Source organism: Pinus tabuliformis, chromosome 3_1 (assembly GCF_031772625.1).
Source record: "Pinus tabuliformis cultivar Carrire ecotype Pingquan chromosome 3_1, CPIR1, whole genome shotgun sequence".
Taxonomy (NCBI): domain Eukaryota; kingdom Viridiplantae; phylum Streptophyta; class Pinopsida; order Pinales; family Pinaceae; genus Pinus; species Pinus tabuliformis.
Window position 1 is genome coordinate 228501231 of NC_142301.1, and position 9388 is coordinate 228510618.

Below are 9388 nucleotides of genomic sequence, written 5' to 3' on the forward strand. Positions count from 1 at the left end.
TAAATATAATGTAGATGCATCAATAGACATGCAATCTTAATTGGATAAGAACTCTAATCATTCCTTACTAATCCCTTTCGAAGGTACTACCTTTGTCTGCACATCAGCATCATCATGTGAATCATTTTGAGACACATCATTCATGGAATCTTGACTTCCATTTCTGCCATCTTCTTTTTCCACTTTCTTCAGATTTAGTGTAAGCATTGTTGGATTCAGTGTCCAACACTTTTCAGAAAGATGTCCTTGCTTATGGCAGTAAGTGCACTGCATGTGTAGCCTCCCGATAGCATGATTTTCCTTGTCCAATGGACCTTTGGCTTCTTGCTTCTTTTCCTTCAAAAGTTTCCTATATGTGGCCATTGTCTTCTGACATCTAGAAACATTATGGTTATCCAACCCACAAAAGTAACATGCAATCCTTTTCACATACATATGTGGAAATTTATCATACTTTGCACAATCAAAAGGAAAATGTTTAGAACCAGATTTATACCTTTCTCTATGACCTTTATTGCCTTCAGGAGGAGGTGAATCAAATGAAGAAGTGGCTCCCTTTCGAACACCATCAATCTCTTCAACGCTATTGGAGTCTCCTCAACTCTCTGGTTCAAGTGTGTGCTTTTGAACACCTGCAATGAAACCCCTTCTTAGAGTTGTTTCAATGGCCTCCATGGAAGCTTTAGAACTTTCTCCATAAGCTTGTCCATAGCTAAGACCCAAATAATTAGGCCTTTCCTCAATAATTATTGGCTCAAAAATACCTCGTTCATGTCTACCTAAGCCTTTTCCTTCATATCCCATCTGGACATTAGCTTGGAACCTATGCCTCTAGTATGTTTTTCAAAAGAACCAATATAAGCATCCTTAGAGGAATTTGAAGACAAATTGGAATAGCTTACCTCTTCTTCAAGCTGATACTTGACCAAGGCTTCTTGGGCAACAAAGAGCTATGTCTCCAACTCATGCACCATTTTCAGGTTCATATTTGCAATATGAAGTTGCCTCTCCATTTCCTGCAATTTTTCATAGAGCAACTACTTCTCTTCCTTCATGGAATGCAACTGCTCTCTAAGTCTACTGCTCTTCCTTCCATACTCATACATTTCTCTCACTGTATTCATCATGGTGGACAATTCTTGATTCATGTCTTCATTAAAGAATCTTTTTGAGAAATAATAATTTGAGGACCCACTTGTAGAAGTTGTCATTATGCCAATGAACAAAAAAACTTCAATAAGATAAATAAAGAGTTTATTCAACAACCTTTTGCAACAAACCCCTTGTGCCCCAAGGATTGCTTTGAGGTCCTTTGGGATAAGAAGAGTGCCTTCAGCTCTCTTTCCTTCTTGTCCTTCCTAGACTGAACTATCAATAGCTTTCCCCTTTTCTCCGCAAAATCAAAAAATAGTCAGTCTGCAAACCAAGCATACAATCAGCCTCTTGGTGTTTACACACCTTTCAGACAAGCAGTCTTTGCTTTGTCAATCAAGCATTCTGATAATACTTTCTTTGAAGGTGGGGTTAACCAATCTTAAGCTCTGATACCACTTGATTTGAAAATGGGGCTTTGAAGGCTTCTTGTCAAACTTACAAGAACCTCCCCCACTTCCAAAGCTTATTTATTCCCAAGTCTTATTGATTAAGTAATGTGGAATTAAAAATTCTTGAAAATATAGGTGTATGATGGTGTTTGTTTTTAACTGATTATATGATTTAAATTTTTTTGTTGTGTTATAATTTGATGTGCTTGAACTGATATATAAATACATATAACAGTGAATGAAGTAGGCAAGACAATGCAACAATAAAACACACATAGAACATCAATATTAATTAGGAGTTCACCCCAAACTTCTGGGCTACGTCTTCGTGAGCTCTAGTCAACTCAACTAGGCTCTCTAGCATTATGGTATAAGTCCTTTTCACAAGCTCTTGGCTCAAATCTTGTTGTTTTACACATAAACAGTGGGCTCATACACCATTTTATCCCCTGGCTCTTGAAGCTCTTGGATTTCTGGCTCTCGGCTCTCGGTCTTGGCTCTTAGCTTTGGCTTTGGCTCTAGCTCTTGGCTCTGTCTTCTTTGACACTCTATCATTTTACATCCCTCTGGCTTTCCACTTGAACTCCAAGTGACTCCCTTAGCTGCATGTGCTTCAGCTTTTGCTTTTTGTGCTGCTTGTTTGGTTGCTGCCTTTTTGTGCTGCTCTCTTATGCTCAGTTTCAGCAACAAGTCCAACAACAACCCCCACTGTCTCTAACATTCATGGCTTTTAAGCCAATCGGTGATTGTTTTTTCATTTTCCCCTTTGGGCTCTTCAGCTCCTGGCCTCTGTCTGCTCAAATCCCCTTCCGAGTGTTAACAATCACTTGTTAATGCTTTTAGGGAAGTTTTCCACCTATGCTATAAAGGAATGGACCATCGGGCCTTTGAAATTCTCAAAATAGATGTTCTCTATTTACACAGAGAAATACGTTCAAACACATGAAAGGTCCACCAAAACACTGCTCACCAGACTTCAAATATCCATAAATTTGTCCTATACTTCTATTAGGTCTGCCTTTTAATTGCTTATTGCATCTCCACAATTGATCTAGAAGATCTAGATCCAATAGCTATGGTTCATTTCGGGCGGCCCATGTGTGTGGGAGTTAACCACTCGAAAAGAGTGGTTTTCTCTCTCCATGGCCTGGACACGTGGTAGCCAATGTATGGGCTCGAGCGGAGCCTGGCGAAAACCTCTTATCAGCTTCGATCCTTCTAAAATCCCACTTGTTTCTCACTTGAAATAATATATTTGCATTCCTAAACCCTTTCGGGTCCAGTTTCATCGCATCAATGCTTCCCTTTGTATTTCGTTTAATAAATGAAATACTCAAAAGTACATAGAAAACTACCATTTGACGGATCTCAAAATATATCAACTATCACCTATAGCCTCATTGAGTGTGGCTATCACATCGCACATATATATGTGTAGCCCTGCTCCATTGTGTAGTTCTGATGTGATATTGAGATGCAACTTGTTGCAACCACATATCGCATAGACCTAGGGTTCTATGCATATGGCATGGCCTTTTTCAATGTCGATTCGGTGATTTTAGCAATCACAACGTCGCTCGGCCTGGGGGTCCTCCCTTAAGCCTGATGCTAATCCACTGATTTTTGTGATCGCAGTATCACACGACCTGGTCCCTTATGTTATATCACATAGCTACCTCTGACCTGATATGTCGGGGATCAATGATCAGGGGTGGCTTCCCCTTTTCACTAAAATCTTCCTTGGACCTCCTCCGATGTGATTTTCTTCATAAATCCTTTTAGGCCATTTTTTTGAAGATTTACCTCTTATATGAAATCTTTTATACGTAAAGGTTTATCCAAAATCCATTTTTGGATCAATAAATTACTCTCAAGACTGTAAGCAAGACTTTCTTCAGTTTCAAGAGTCTCTTTAATGATTTTTTTCTATTGTTGTCCACTGTAATGAACTCCTTCTTCTGCAATGAAACTATCATACTCTAAGTTTTCCAGCAAATACTCCAGTAATTCAATTTCTTTGTGACACTTCATAAGTATTTCATCATCGCTTATAAATCCTGCATTTTTACACAATTTATCAGTTTGAAAATTACAAGGTTCAACTGTCTCAACTGTTGCTTCACATATCAACTCTTCAGATTGAATCTCATCTCCTTCTTTCACAAGAAATTGTTGTTGTGTTGTAACAGCTTCAAACATCAATGTAGTAATAAATTCTTTCTGCTGCAATAATTCACTACTTTACCCATTTAAGAGACATTCTCCATCCTTGTTTACTTCAGAGTATTTATTTTCTGAAAGATACTCTTTCCTACTTTTGATAGTCTCAAAATATTGCTCATCCTGTATAAAACCTGTAATCACATCGAAATTATTAGATTCAAATATACAAGGTTTCATATCCTCCTGTTGATATGAATTCTCATAGTAATTCATAAGATCTTTCATATATCTCTAGCCTTCATCTTCACCTAGAACTTCACCTTGTTCTACTTCACAAATGGAAACTTCCATTCTCAACTCAACTTCTCTGAGTTCTTTATACTTCAATTGAACACTCATTATCTATTCAAGCTTCATCAGCTCTTCTGCTAACTACATATTTACCTATTGATTTCTCTTCTCCTATGGCCTCTTCCACTTTACTTTCTTCCTCATGACATAAAAATGCTTCTGGTCTTCCTTATTCATTTGCAACATCTCCATTAATATCTCAAGATGAACTGCAATCTCAGCCTTCTCTGTTAGGCCCCTATACTACTAGTGTAACCCTTTATTGTTATTAGTAAAATACAATTATTATATTGATGTACCCATGTAGTGCCCATATTGTTACTATTGTGCCCCATAGAAGCCCACTATTGTTATTATTGTGCCCTTACATTATTATTGTTATGTTGGCTCTGATTATGTTATGACCCCTTAGACTACTATATCTAGAAAGGAGGTCTTTTCATTTGTATCATCCAAGAATTGTTCATTTATGTAATGTAAAGGAGGTTTCCCCCTCAAAGAGGATGAATTCCAAGGCGTTGATCTATCTTATCTATCTTTTTCTTGAGCTGGTTTCATAACATTTGGTATCAGATCTTTGGATTCTAGGGTTTCACTACTCCAAACATGTCATTGTGAAAGTTTTGCTATAACTTTTTTTCTGTGATGTTTCAGTAGCTAAAGCAAAAACCCATTTGAGAAGAGATCGTGAGGAATCTACCATCCAAATTTCAAATCTTTTTGTGTTATATTTATGGAGATATGATCTGAGGAAGTTGGTCTTTTTGCGGACTCCTAAATTACATTCCAAACAGGTGACCTTGGGAAAATCGTCATAACTTTCTCTCTGATCATCAGATTGAAATTTTGTAAGAAGGTACAGAAAGAGGACAGATTGTAGTTTCTTGTATATATTTTTCAGAGCCAGAGGTCGAAACAGTGACTCGTGGCACGTCGTACAAGTTTGCTCTACTGAACTAGTCTATAAACAAGTCACTGTGGGAGATTTCACATAACTCTTCCTTGGAAAATGAAATTTTGATTAGACTTGTGGTATTGGAAAGAGGACATAGAGGGATACTATATATCACAATTTTCGAACTTAAAGATCCGAAAGTACAAAGTTACAGTCGTTTCAAGATCGAGCTTCTAAAATCAATAAAAAGCAAGATGAGGAAGTTTGATGGCAAGGATCCGGTAAATTGGATACTTCAAATGGAGAAATATTTTGATCTACATGGTGTACCACTGTTACAAACGGTATGTATTGCAACTTTATATTTGGAACCAAATCAGTTTGTATGGTATCAATGGCTTTGCTCTCGTAAACAAATTATCACTTGGGAAATTTTTACTGAAGAATTAACAGCACATTATGAGGATACAAAAAGCAACATTTTTTCTAGCCAATTGATAAGTCTCAAACAAAAGGGTTCAATAATGGAGCACATTGAGGAGTTCCAAAAATTGAACATAAGGGTAAAAAATATTACAAAGGAGCATAGGATTGATGTGTTCATAGAGACTTTAAAGGATAATATCCAACATGATGTTTGCCTTTGGGAACCTGATTCATTAGAGAAGGCATTCAGCTTAGCAAGAAAAATGGAAAGCAAAATTATGGCAACCAGGAAGCATACCACTGACAACTATAAAGATGGAAGTGTTGTTGCCCCTAGTCTTCCACAACCTATAAGGTTGACACCACAACAATTGGAAGAAAAAGAGCAAAAGGGCTTTGTTACAGTTGTGATAGCAAATACACTATAGGTCATAAGTGTGCGGAGATGAAATTATTCTACATAGATTTTGAAGACGAAGAAGAAAAGGAGCAGTAAAGGTCAAAAGAAGAGGATATGCTCCAGGAACAAAGCCTAGATAAAAAAGAAATGAATCATACCATATCTTGTAATGCATTGGCGGGAATTACCACTCCTCAAACTCTCAAGATAGAAGGACATATCAAGAAGAAAAAGGTCGAAGAAGTGAAGGATCACATCAACAAAGAAGAAATGAATCCAAACATATCTTGTAATTCATTGGTCGAAATTACCACTCCTCAAACTATCAAGATAGAAGGACATATCAAGAAGAAAAATGTTCAAGAAGTGAAAGATCACATCGAACATCAAGAAATGATTCCGACCATATCTTGTAAAGGATTGGAAGAAATCACCACTCCTCAAACTCTAGAGATAGAAGGACATATCAAGAAGAAAAAGGTTCATGCAATGAAAGATCACATCGAGCATCAACAACAAGTTCTCCAACTTTTAAAGGATAATGCCACTTCGGTACAAAATCAAATGAACAAAAGGTACATCAACATCGTAGTGAAAAATGTTTTCATGTAGGTGATTGGGTATTTTTACTGCTACATCTCAAGCAAGCTATTTATGAGAAGGAAATGTTGGCAATACTACATGCACTTAAAAAATGGCGACCTTACCGAATGGGAAGACTCTTCAAGGATGAGGATGTGGAAGCATTGTTTTGTGCTATTTCTATTATCCAAACAAATTGGATAAATGAAGCAAGGGATGAATCAAAGAAGGACGAAGAAGTATGGCCACTTATTCAAAAGTTGCAAAAGATCCCAATTCAAACAATATTGCCAGAAATTGAAGAGGAATGAAAAATCATATTGGAACCTGGAGTATTCATAAAAAAAAGAACCCGACAGCTACGAAATCGATCAATTTCATAATATCTCATCAAGTGGAAGAACTTACCCACTAAAGATTCCACATGGGAGGACACGAATTTTATACAGAAGCATCAAGGACTACTCAAGCGTTGAGGACAATGCTTTTTGATGGAGAGGAGCATGTTAGGCTCCTATACTACTAGTGTAAACCCTTATTTTTATTAGTACAACCCACTTATTACATTTATGTACCCATGTAGTGCCCATATTGTTACTATTGTACCCCATAGAAGCCCACTATTGTTATTATTGTGCCCTTACATTATTATTGTTATGTTGGCTCTGATTATGTTATGACCCCTTAGACTCCTATATATATAAAGGAGGTCCTTTCATTTGTATCATCCAAGAATTGTTCATTTATGTAATGTAAAGGAGGTTTCCTGCTCGAAGAGGTTGAATTCTAAGGCGTTGATCTATCTTTTCTATCTTTTTCTTGAGCTGGTTTCATAACATTCTCCCTCTCATATTCTTCTTCACTTAATTGTCTCTGTATTCCATTTACCTTGGCATCCTCTTTCTCCACTTTTCTTCTGTTGTGGTCTTCCTTAGAACCTCTACTATGACTATCGGTAGTCATCTCCTCTATCTTCATGAGATCCTCACTCACTTACTATGAACTGTACTAAAGCCTCTACAACAACAAGTCCCCCTTGCTACCACTTACCTCACCAAGCTCTCCTCTGTACTTGGTATTTTGGCAATCACTTGGTTCTCTATTTTTTGGAAACTCTTCGAGCACTTCTCTCTACTCCTTTTAGGCTTTAGCTCATCTGCACCTTAACACAACTATCTTCTTGTATTTCAATCACAAATGAAATACTAGGTTTTGGCCACCTCTTCTTTCACTCGGAAATTCTTACCAGCTTACTTCGTTACTGCTGCTTTTCTTTTGTTGAGATTTTCTCTCATGTGTACAACCTGAATTTTGCAACAACAATATTCAAACCAAATTAAAACAAAAACATATCATCTCACCTTCAAGATCTCTGCATGATCTTGTTCCCCCATTCATCTTCACTTCGAATGGATTGTTCTCTGTTTCTTTGAATCTGAAAATTCTAATACACTTTATCTCTATGCACCTACTATTTGTCAGATTCAAAATAAAATCTCCTCTTGTCTCTTTTCATCACCATTCACCTATATACACACCTTCAAAACATAACTTTGTTCTAAGTTTTCTCAAAGAACTTTTACACATAGAAATTCCTTGTTCAGCTCTGATAGCGAAAATGATGTAGCAAAGCCTCATCTACACCCAAAGTATGCATATGAAATGCATGTCATATACATGCCCCAGGAATTTTAATATTCCTGCCCAATAAAACCTTCCTAAACCAAGGTTTAATGTCCTTAATTAAGTTCTTAAGAGGAAACATTTGACTTAACTATCCAAAGTTTTAACTTTAATAACCCTTTGAGCAGAACCTTATACAACCCTTCATAATCTTACATTAATTCATGTTACCCACACATATTAACTCTCGTTTTAATCACTCGTGTTTATCAACCATACCATGGTCTTTAGCCTTTGGTTAAACTCAAACTTAAACCATAATATACTAATCCCTCTTATTTTTATTATAATTCCCATATAATAGAAATATTACATAAACACACTTACACCTTACCTTTCTGCCATTCCACAAACCTTTGCACATATATCGATGCTCTCCTTAGTGCATTCAACCTTCGTCGTCGATCTCATTCCTTCATCAGACGATTATCGCGTAATAACTCACGCAAACTATCCTAACCAATCTCCACCGTTTATTCTCCTATCTCAATCCAATGGTTATCGCGTCGTCCGCTTCCAACTAGCCCAGACAATCTTTACCATCGATCAAAATCATCCAATTGAACAACTATCATGCAATCTCACATAGATATTTTCATGACCGTTATTAGATCGAGAGCACATGAGAAAAGTGGTTTTCTCTCCACCATGTTCTTCGTGTCACTCACTTAGGCTAATCATGTAGAATTTAGAAATACTATTTACCGCTTTGAGGCCATGCGAGATACCACTTATCCCTTTCAAAGACCGATATACTATTCTGCTGGCTTAATCTCCGCCATTCATCTTCTTGAATTTATTTGCGTGACGATTCATGTGCGTGATTACTTCATTTCTTCCTCCTTTCCTTTCTTCGTTTTTATTATTCATCGATTTGGTCGATGCGACAGTTCTCGTTCTTTGTTGTTTAATTATTTCTATGTCGTTTAACTTCTATCCGTCGCACTCCTCCTTTGTGCACACTCATCTCTATGTTCTTCTGTGGTTTAGGTTTTCTCCAGGGTTTTTTGTCACTTGTTGTTCTTCAGCACAACTTCCTCCTAAACTTACTTTTGCGTACTCTTAAGCACTATCACATCTGAACTTCAACTCTAATCATTCAAACGGATTCAATGATCCGATCACGATCCTTCATAGTCCACCTCTTCTTTGTGTTCTGATTTAATTCCACTTGCATACATATACTATGCAGAATTACCCTAGTTCACACACAATTTATGATTCCATTAATCAATCCAAACTTTCACAATTTAGAATTAAATTCTCTGTATATGTATAAACAAATAATTACATAATGAGTCTCTCTCTCTAGCCTTCTTTTCTAATCAATGGCCTTTTTCCTTT